The sequence below is a fragment of the Leopardus geoffroyi genome, chromosome B4 (assembly GCF_018350155.1).
Source record: "Leopardus geoffroyi isolate Oge1 chromosome B4, O.geoffroyi_Oge1_pat1.0, whole genome shotgun sequence".
Lineage (NCBI taxonomy): Eukaryota > Metazoa > Chordata > Mammalia > Carnivora > Felidae > Leopardus > Leopardus geoffroyi.
In genome coordinates, this window is record NC_059341.1 from 92,778,848 (window position 1) to 92,787,961 (window position 9,114).

A 9,114-nucleotide genomic window follows, 5' to 3' on the forward strand; every position below is an offset into this window, starting at 1 on the left:
GCAATAATTCTTTTTTTTTTTTTTTTTTCTGCCACTAAATTTAATCCCACAGGCTGTGAGACCACTGCAGTGCTATTCTTTTTTCTATTACTGAGATTACCCTTCCTAGTCCTAGAAAGAGAATCTTTGGGTCAAATCATGGTCTCCATGAAATCCACATTGAAGCATGCCTTATTAGTATCAATCATGACACAATCAGAGATTGATTTATTGCATTTTCACCAACTAGCAACCAGCTGAGCAGGTAAAAACTACCAGGAGACTAGGGAGACAGAGGAAAGCAGACATGGAATTGTTTGTTCTTCAGTAAGCAAACTTAAACTGAAGGCTTGGAGAAGGTCCCTGAACCGACAGCCGGAGGGTACCACCCAGCAAGAGAGTGGAGGGTCAGCTAATATTGCAAGGGCCCTACAGAGACTAACCCCATTCCTCACAATCTGTCTGAGGCAACTGATTTCAGATCAGTTCTTTGAATAAAATATTCAAAGTCTGCAGCAAAAAGGACAAAACATTATCAGCTACAGCTTTATAACATTTCCGTGGTTTTTTTTTTTTTCTTTTCAGCTGTTTACAAGTTTGTAATTGCATTTAATTCTGATATAGATATCAGTAGACTGCCTGACTTCTAATCTGATAAAAATCATTGGTATATACTGGGCCCCAGATCATGCTGAAAAGTCTGCAACCTGATCTTTCTTGGTACGTTCTGACGTCACTGGTGAGCAGTCTTGATATTCACAAGCTCCTTTAAATTGCAGTCACATAAGTGGAAAACACTTCAAACCTAAGCTGCTAAATGTAAGGGATCAAGAGCAACTGACAGCCATTTCACTCCTTCCCCCTATGAAATCCTTTCCCACAACAGTTCATCCTTTATTTTGTTTTAATTGGAAAAGCTTAAAGTTGAAAACTAGAAGCATATTAAATGTGTAAACATGAAAGAAAGAATTGCATTGTGAATAACAGCATAGAATCCAACAGAACTGCTTTGGATTGCAGCCCCCTCACTTACTACCTGTGTGAATTTTGGAAACCCTGTTGAATGTCAGTTTTTCTGTCTGGAAAATGGGGATAATATCAGTATTTCTTGGAACATAGTAAGTCAGCTCATACTCACTTTTTAAAATTAAATATTATTCTACTAGAAGTTACTTCTGTGATACATAAAGATTTTATACATAATAATTACAGAGACAGTTACCACTAAAATTTCTAAACAAATAAATTGTAGTCAAGGAACGATATGACTATAAAGTATTCAGTGCTGGGACAGGGACTTTATGAGTACAAAAGACATATAAACCCCAGTCTTTTCCCTTAAGTAATGTACCTCAAAGTTGGGGAGACAAGACTAACTTCTGAATATGTAATCATTAGTAAACATATGCAGTACTAGTAAATAAAACATTACAGTATTTATTTAAAAGATCAGTCTGGGCACAGATTATTATGGCATCACATGTAAATCAGTCATGTAACATAGTCCTTAATCTTCCAGTGCCTCAAGACAATTATACGTAGTGATAAAATAGAGTAGCCAATGAAATAAAGTCAGAAGTTGCAGTGAAACAGTAGCATCTTTCAATTTTACATTTCCTGATTATATCTTCTTCGCAGGGGCCGGTAGGGAACCACTTTAATGTCCGAGATGGGTATTTTGCAGACCTAGCCCCATACTGCAGGGAATACTGACGGAAAGGGATGGGCTTGTTTCCGTGCTTTGTGTATCAGCTAAATCCCCATTGCTGGGTGGAGACCCAATAAGCACTGGCACGTTGGGATAAGGTGATTCTGCTAGCCAGAATCTGGTTCACAGTTCAAATGTGCAACTAGACCAAACCTACCCCTATAACGCAGGCAGGGAAAAAATATTTCCTCTGCCCCTCTTCCTTACACATCCCTCAAACTAAACATTGCTACATGATGATAGTCAATATCTATTTAGAAGTGATTATGGCTACCTTAAAACAACAATAAACATAGGGAAGGGGGTTTTCCAGGCTTTATCGGCATCCAACAAATACTCAGCACACTCCTAAAGTGAAGACGGAAAGGAGGTGATAGAACTGAGATGCTGACACAGGCTTGCTTCGATGGGAACATTTTCTTTTTTCCAAAATGCAGGCTAGAATTGCCTGACTCTAGGAGGCACGCCTGGGAGTTATTTGTTTCATGGTTCAAAAGTTTGTTTACTGAGCTTTTTTTTTCTGATAATGATCTGAAAGTCAGTTTAACTTTAGAATGAATGGCAAGTCAAACTTGAATTTTTTATTATTTGAGTTGTGCCGCAAGAGGTCAAAAATGACCATACCACTGATCCGTGGAAAAACACAGAGCTATTTTCTGTAAAATCGCTAACCTTATCTCCAGTTTAAAGTAACCTTTCGGGCACACACACACATACACATACGTACAAATTTTGCTTCTCTCCACAAAAGTGAAGAAGAGTGGGCAGTTTGAAACAATCAATTCTTATCTAAATTGGGTCAGTCAGTTTTTACACAACTTTTTTTTTACTTTAACCAAGAGTGTAAGAATCATTCCCAAGAGCAAACAATTTCCAATGAATGCTAGCTTCTTTGGTTAGAACAGTGTTGGGAGGTGGGCAGTGGTTACAGAGTAACTCAGGTCTTCAGAAAAAGCTCCAGGACAATTGTAAGACATGTTTTCAGGCTTGGCTGTTGGAGTTTGTAACTATTTTGTAATCATATCTTCTACACATATGTCATATCTCATTTAAGAGATTTCATATCTAGGGGCACCTGGGTGGCTCAGTATGTTGAGCGTCTGACTCTTGATTTCAGCTCAGGTCATAATGGGATCCTCCCTCTTCCTTTCTCTCTGCGCCTCCTCCCCCCACTCTCAAAATAAATAAATAAACATTCACAAAAAGAGAGAGAGATTTCATATATAAATAAGTCACGTCTTACCTAGATGTGAAAACTCCTTCAAAGTCATTGGCTACTGAGGTTTAATATCTCCATGATGTAGGTAAAATATATTACGATTTCTGTTAAAATAAGAACAATGAGGCATTCAGAAGCTGTCTCATTTCTATTTGAATAGAACATTCAATATTTGTGGCTTAGTCTGACACACAGGCAAGAGCAACATTCAGTTCAGTTCAGAAGTATATGCAGAGACTAATTAAAATTGTATTTTAGAACTATTATAGGGGAGGAGAGTAATTCTAAATTGTGTTGAGGCTAGTTACAGAATTCTTCATTTATTTTCTCAGAATAATACCCCATAATATTTTAATGGTTATTGTGGTATCATCTGAGGACATACACATACACAGACACACATATACAAAATTTGAAGAGGTCATATTGCCTTAAGAGATATCCATTAAAATAGTTGTCCCAAATATATTCTTTTGATTAGTATGTGTTATGTTTAAATGCATATTTTCAGATTTATATATACATTTATTGATATTCCTCTAGCCTTTCCTTAATAATAGATTGCATATCTAGAGAGGAATGTGGGTAAAGAGTGAGCTGTGAGTTCATGTGTGAACTTGCCCTAAAATACTCAATACTAATAATGAGGATTTACCTTTTTAAGAAAGTGAAAGTACTTTCAAAAGTAAAGTTATGCTTTTTAACCATTAAAAGTAATTTTTGAGGCAATTTTGAAAAAAAAAGATACTTCCTTTAGCAGCTCAAAAGTAGGAACAAAAAAAACAGGCTAAAGTTAAGTCTATGACCATTCTGTCATAGTACATGTTACAAATGATCCCAATATTTATGTGAACATATACTGTGTCTGGTAAGCTTTGGTTCTCAGTGGCCTTAATATTGCATTTCAAATAAAAGATTTAAAAAGACCAAAAAACAAACATTTTTTAAAAACATAAAATTTCTCTCTTCTAGTTAAAAGTAGATTATTGAAGCTATGGTTAATAAAAAGAAAAATATCAAGTAGCTATAATCTTACCCAAATTCACATCTGATTTTCTATTTCAGTTCAGAATACTTCTGTATTCATGCTGAATCTTGGATTCAATATTAATGTTTTGCAGGTTGTCTTGAAACTGGTTCTAAAAAGGAAATCAAGTAGGCAATCTGCACTTTGATATAGTAGAACACCTTTTATAAAAAAATGTACAATAGTTGAGAGTTATGTTTGTTTTTCCTGTTACTTTTTATTATTAAAACTCTTTCATAAAGCTGTTATTTCTTCTATGCCCAGAAGGCAAGAGCTTGGCTCTCTGTTGAATTAGTTCATCTAAATGTCAACTGTTTTTTGGGTTGTTTTTTTTTTTTTTTTATGGAATGAGAATTTTGACTTAGTATTCTCATTTAGGACTACAACTATCTGACCTTTAAGATCCTTTCCTACACTATGATTTCTGATGATTTTATTATAACTTTCCTTAAAATTAAAGGTAAAAAATATTTATCCTAATTGTTAAGTAGAATTCACTGTTATATTAGCTTAAGGCAGAATATGAAAATATTTATGTCAACTATGGCCGTCTATTGAGATGAATATAGATCCTAAGCAATCTCTAAGGAGCTCTCCAAGTGTCTTTGGATTGCTGCCTGAGAAAAAGGAAGCACTGAAAAATTTCTCCTCCAAAGATTTTATTCTTGAATCCCCTTCCCCCTCTTTGTGCCCCCCACCCCTTTGATATCTCTAAGGAGTGGCACAGGCCCAGCAGGAGGGCATAACAAATGAACACATCTGAGCTCACATACTAGATACAGTTGGTCAATGTACAGATACACAGTTGCTTTTACTTAAATGAGGTTTTGTAGTTTAACCCTAAATGAGGTTTTGTAGTTTAACCCCTTTGCTCTTATTCAAAAACTCCCTCTCAAGGTTCCCTACAGAGTTTGTTGGCTCACATTCGTCCCTTTTATCCCACATTTACTCAAGACTCTCACTGGCTCCCAGCTCTACATCTTTAGTTCCAGTTTCAAAGTGTTCTCACTGCCGTCCCCCTGAATGCTGACTCAGTGGCTCTGCGTTCTCTCCAGTCTGCCCCTCCCCTGTGACATTCCCTCTGCTCCCTGACCCAGTGTCCCTGCTTCCTGGGATGGCTCTACATAGTCCTGTCTGTTCTGCTTCAGTTCTTTCAGGGCTTTTTGTGGTTATTGACTACTTTTCATAGTTTGATCACGTTTCTGCTAATGGTCCTTTTTATTACTTTCAGAGTTTCCCAATTGAGATTAGCATATAGCCCTTGCCTTTCCGTGGTCTGTAATGGCATGCCATACCTACAGTCTAAAGAACATTACCTATCTAGAAATAACTAACATTCAGCATGATGAAATGCATTACATATGTTGAGAATACATGAGTTTATAAAAAATACTTAAAAGTATTCATTAGTCATCTTGGAAGCTGATAACAAAATGGAGAGGGAGAGACAGAATCAAGCATTTATCATGCTTTTCCCATAAGGACTGTATCTCAGAGACATCAAAGAGTTGATGAGGGAAAGTTTGTTTGTTTGTTTGTTTGTTTTTCAACGTTTATTTATTTTTGGGACAGAGAGAGACAGAGCATGAACGGGGGAGGAGCAGAGAGAGAGGGAGACACAGAATCGGAAACAGGCTCCAGGCTCTGAGCCATCAGCCCAGAGCCCGACACGGGGCTCGAACTCACAGACTGAGAGATCGTGACCTGGCTGAAGTCGGACGCTTAACCGACTGCGCCACCCAGGCGCCCCTGTTTGTTTTGCTTTAATTGCAGCTAATAAATGCAGAAAGGACAATAGAATTTAAACATCACCACTTTGCAATCCCTAACAAGATAAAGAATCTGGGCAAAGGTCATCAATAGCTTCTGGGCCATTAAGTGAAAGACTAATGGGGAGCTTTATAAAGAACAGATCAAGTTGACGATACCAAAACCCACGGATCTAGTTTAACTTTACAAAAAGAGAAACAACCACACACTCTGTGTCTCCTTATACGACAGCGCTTTTCCACCATCATGAAGCTTGGCCACCATCATGGACGACACAGTAACTATCTGGACCAGGAGGTTCCTGACCAACCAACTACATCAGCAGAAACACACGGTCCTTGACATGCTTCACCCCAGCAAGGTAACAAACAGTACTACGACAGAAATTCAGGAAAAGCTAGCCAAAATGTATAAGACTACACCAGACGGCATCTTTATATTTGGATCCAGAACTCACTGTGGTGGTGGCAAGACAATTGGCTCTGGCATGATTTATGATCCCTCGGATTATGTCATGAAAAACGAACCCAGATGTAGACTTGCAAGACATGGCCTGTATGAAAAGAAAAAGGCATCAAGGATGCAGCCAAAGGAATGCAAGACCAGAATGAAAAAAATCAGGGGACTGCACAAGCCATTGCTGGTATTGGCAAAAAGAAGGAGTCAAGACTCTGCAGTGACTATCTGTGGTGATTGTGCAGATTTTTCTTAAGAAGATTAATAAACCCAGAGCGTTTATATGTAAAATAGAAATGTATTATATATGTAAAATATATAAACGCTCTGAGTTTGTTAATAGATAATAATATATATACACAATAATATAGATACACAATACATATATAATACACAATAACATATACACACAGTAATATACATATACACACACAACCCTAACTGTGAAATATTCTCATAAGAAAGTGGAAGAGATTCTTATCAAGGCCTCTAGATCTAACTGCCAATTGTCTAGGAGACAGGCTATCACAAAGGCAATCCGTAAAATCCAGAATGTGAAAATTTCTACAGGGAAAATTATCTGCTTTCTTCAATAAATTACAAGAAAAACAAAAAAGCAAAGGATACACATATGTTACAAAAACTTTGGAGACAGATTAATGTGCAGTGTATACATTTTGGCTCCTGATTTGAACAAAGCAAAGCAATTGTAAACAATATATCTCTCACGGAACAGTCAGAGAAATCCAAAGATTGGGTTTTTGCTAGTATTAGGGAACTATCTATTAAATTTTAGGTGTAATAATGGTATTGTGGTTATTTTTTAGAAAGAATCCTTCTCTTTATTTTTTTTAATTTTATTTTTTTAAATTAATATCCATACCCAACATGGAGCCTGAAGTCACAACCCCAAGATCAAGAGTCGCATTGCTCTACTGACTGAGCCAGCCAAGTGCCCCAAGAATCCTTATCTTTAAAAGATATATTATAAAACACTCATAGATATAGTTATATAAACTCTTGGATTTGTGTAAAAATAATCCAGAAGACAGAAGATGTGGATGGGGTAAAGATGAAAGGAGATTGTCCATGAATTGACAAGTTTTGAAGCTGGTGATGGTAGTTCATTATACTATTTTTATACACTTTGGTATATGCTTAAAATTTTTCATAACAAAAAAGTTGTAAAAGATTCAGCAAATAATACATTTCTCTGCAGATGCAATAGGAACTCCAGTGTCAAGAGAGAAGCTCATTCTAGAAATTATAGCCTATCAAATGGAAGCTATTCTGTAGGAGTGTAGTGATACTGTTATCCCACTTTCTTCTCCTTTTCCTCCCAAAAGCTTCAGAAAATGTTACTGTCTGTTAAAATGTAGACATTGAGTGACTGGAGGGTGGGAAGAATGGTGTTCACTAGGAAAGTGGCAGGTTTATCCGTTAGTTGTGGAGAATCTCTGCTTTGTCCTCACTACTGTAGAAAGGAATGTGGTGATCCAGACTGGAGGCAATCTGTGCAAGTCCCAGGTGAGTGCAAGTCCCCTTAAATGCCAAGTGCATTATCTGGGCAGCCACAGCCATGTAGCTGATGGTTCCTTTCCTGGGAGGAGAGAAAAAGCTGCCACTAAAGGAACAGAGTTAGAGAAAACTGAGAACAAAGGGGCTGACATATTCCTAAGGAGGAATCTACAGTCTAAATCAGGAAGTTCAAGCCATGACAAGTCCAATTCTAATTCTGGCTAAAGATTAAAGGCTGAAAACCAGGGAGTTTGGGTGTAAGATGCCACCACAAAGACTTCTCAGGCCCGGCACGACTAAAAAAGAGGCGTCGGAGCCCATTGGAAACCAACCTAGTAAGCAGGAGAGGCTCAGCCGTAAGATTGAATTGGAGTAGAGACCAGGAGTTGGGAATGCATACTTTGGAGGATCGGGGAGATACAGCAGATTTAGTGGAGAGGCTGTGGGTCCATTGGTCAGGTGGTCTCCTAGAAGTCTAGTGTCACATGTAACTGAGCCCAGGCAGTAGGTATCATTCAGGAATGGTGGAGAAGGAATTTGAAGACCGGTCTGAGTTCAAGACCAGTTGTTTTACCATTGCACACTCTGCCTCTCAGCTCATTTAACAGTCTGAGCATAAGGGAGAGGCCTCTAACAAGCAGTTCTGTTCTATCCACTTGGTGTTGTTCTCGTCTTGGCATCCCTCCCAACCCCTTGTTAAATGCCAATCCCCTGCTTAGGCAGCAGTAGAGGAGAGCCAACAGGATACAAAAGGAGGAATACGGAAGAGTCCGTGGGAAAGCTTGGGATTCTAGAGGCAAACCCACCTGGATCGAGTCCTGGTTTTATTTCTTTCCAGCTCACTAGCCTCTGGCAAGTTTCCTGTCCTTTAGTGCTTGTTTTATCATCTGTGAGATGAGCAGAATATTATCTATCTTGAAGAATTGTTGTGAAAATGAAATTTAAAATGGACCATAAAATATAGTATTAAAGAAGCCAGAAGCCCCACTCTCCCTTTTAAAACTGTTTTTGCCCATTTGAGGTCCTGGAATAAATGGAAATAAGATAGACTGCAGTATAGCAGACAGTTGGGAGGTTTTATTAGCATGTGGCAGCCCCATACCAAGAAAGTCACATACTCAACCTGTCCAACTTGTTTCAGAAAGAGTTGTTTTGTGAAAATTTTATGAGTCAAAATATTACAATACTTTGGCTAGTCTCTTCCCAGGAGCAACCCATCCCATCATCACAGAGGTATAAAAGCTGGAGGGGAGTTTCCTACCAATGCCATCTTGTCCAAAAGATTTATATCTTTTGCTTTTCCATGATTTTCAACACTACCAATCGATTGGGCATGGGACCTCCAAGAAGCAAGAAACCTAAGTGATATCAAAAGGTTGATTCCTTTGGGCAGGGCAAGGATATCATTTGAAACTTTTTTTTAATGTTTATTTATTT

The 9,114-nt window shown here is 38.0% G+C and overlaps 1 pseudogene; it reads left to right on the forward strand.

Moving 5' to 3' along the window:
• The first annotated feature begins 5,968 nt into the window (after positions 1-5,968).
• LOC123591872 lies at positions 5,969-6,396 on the forward strand (annotated as a pseudogene).
• Positions 6,397-9,114: the final 2,718 nt, after the last annotated feature.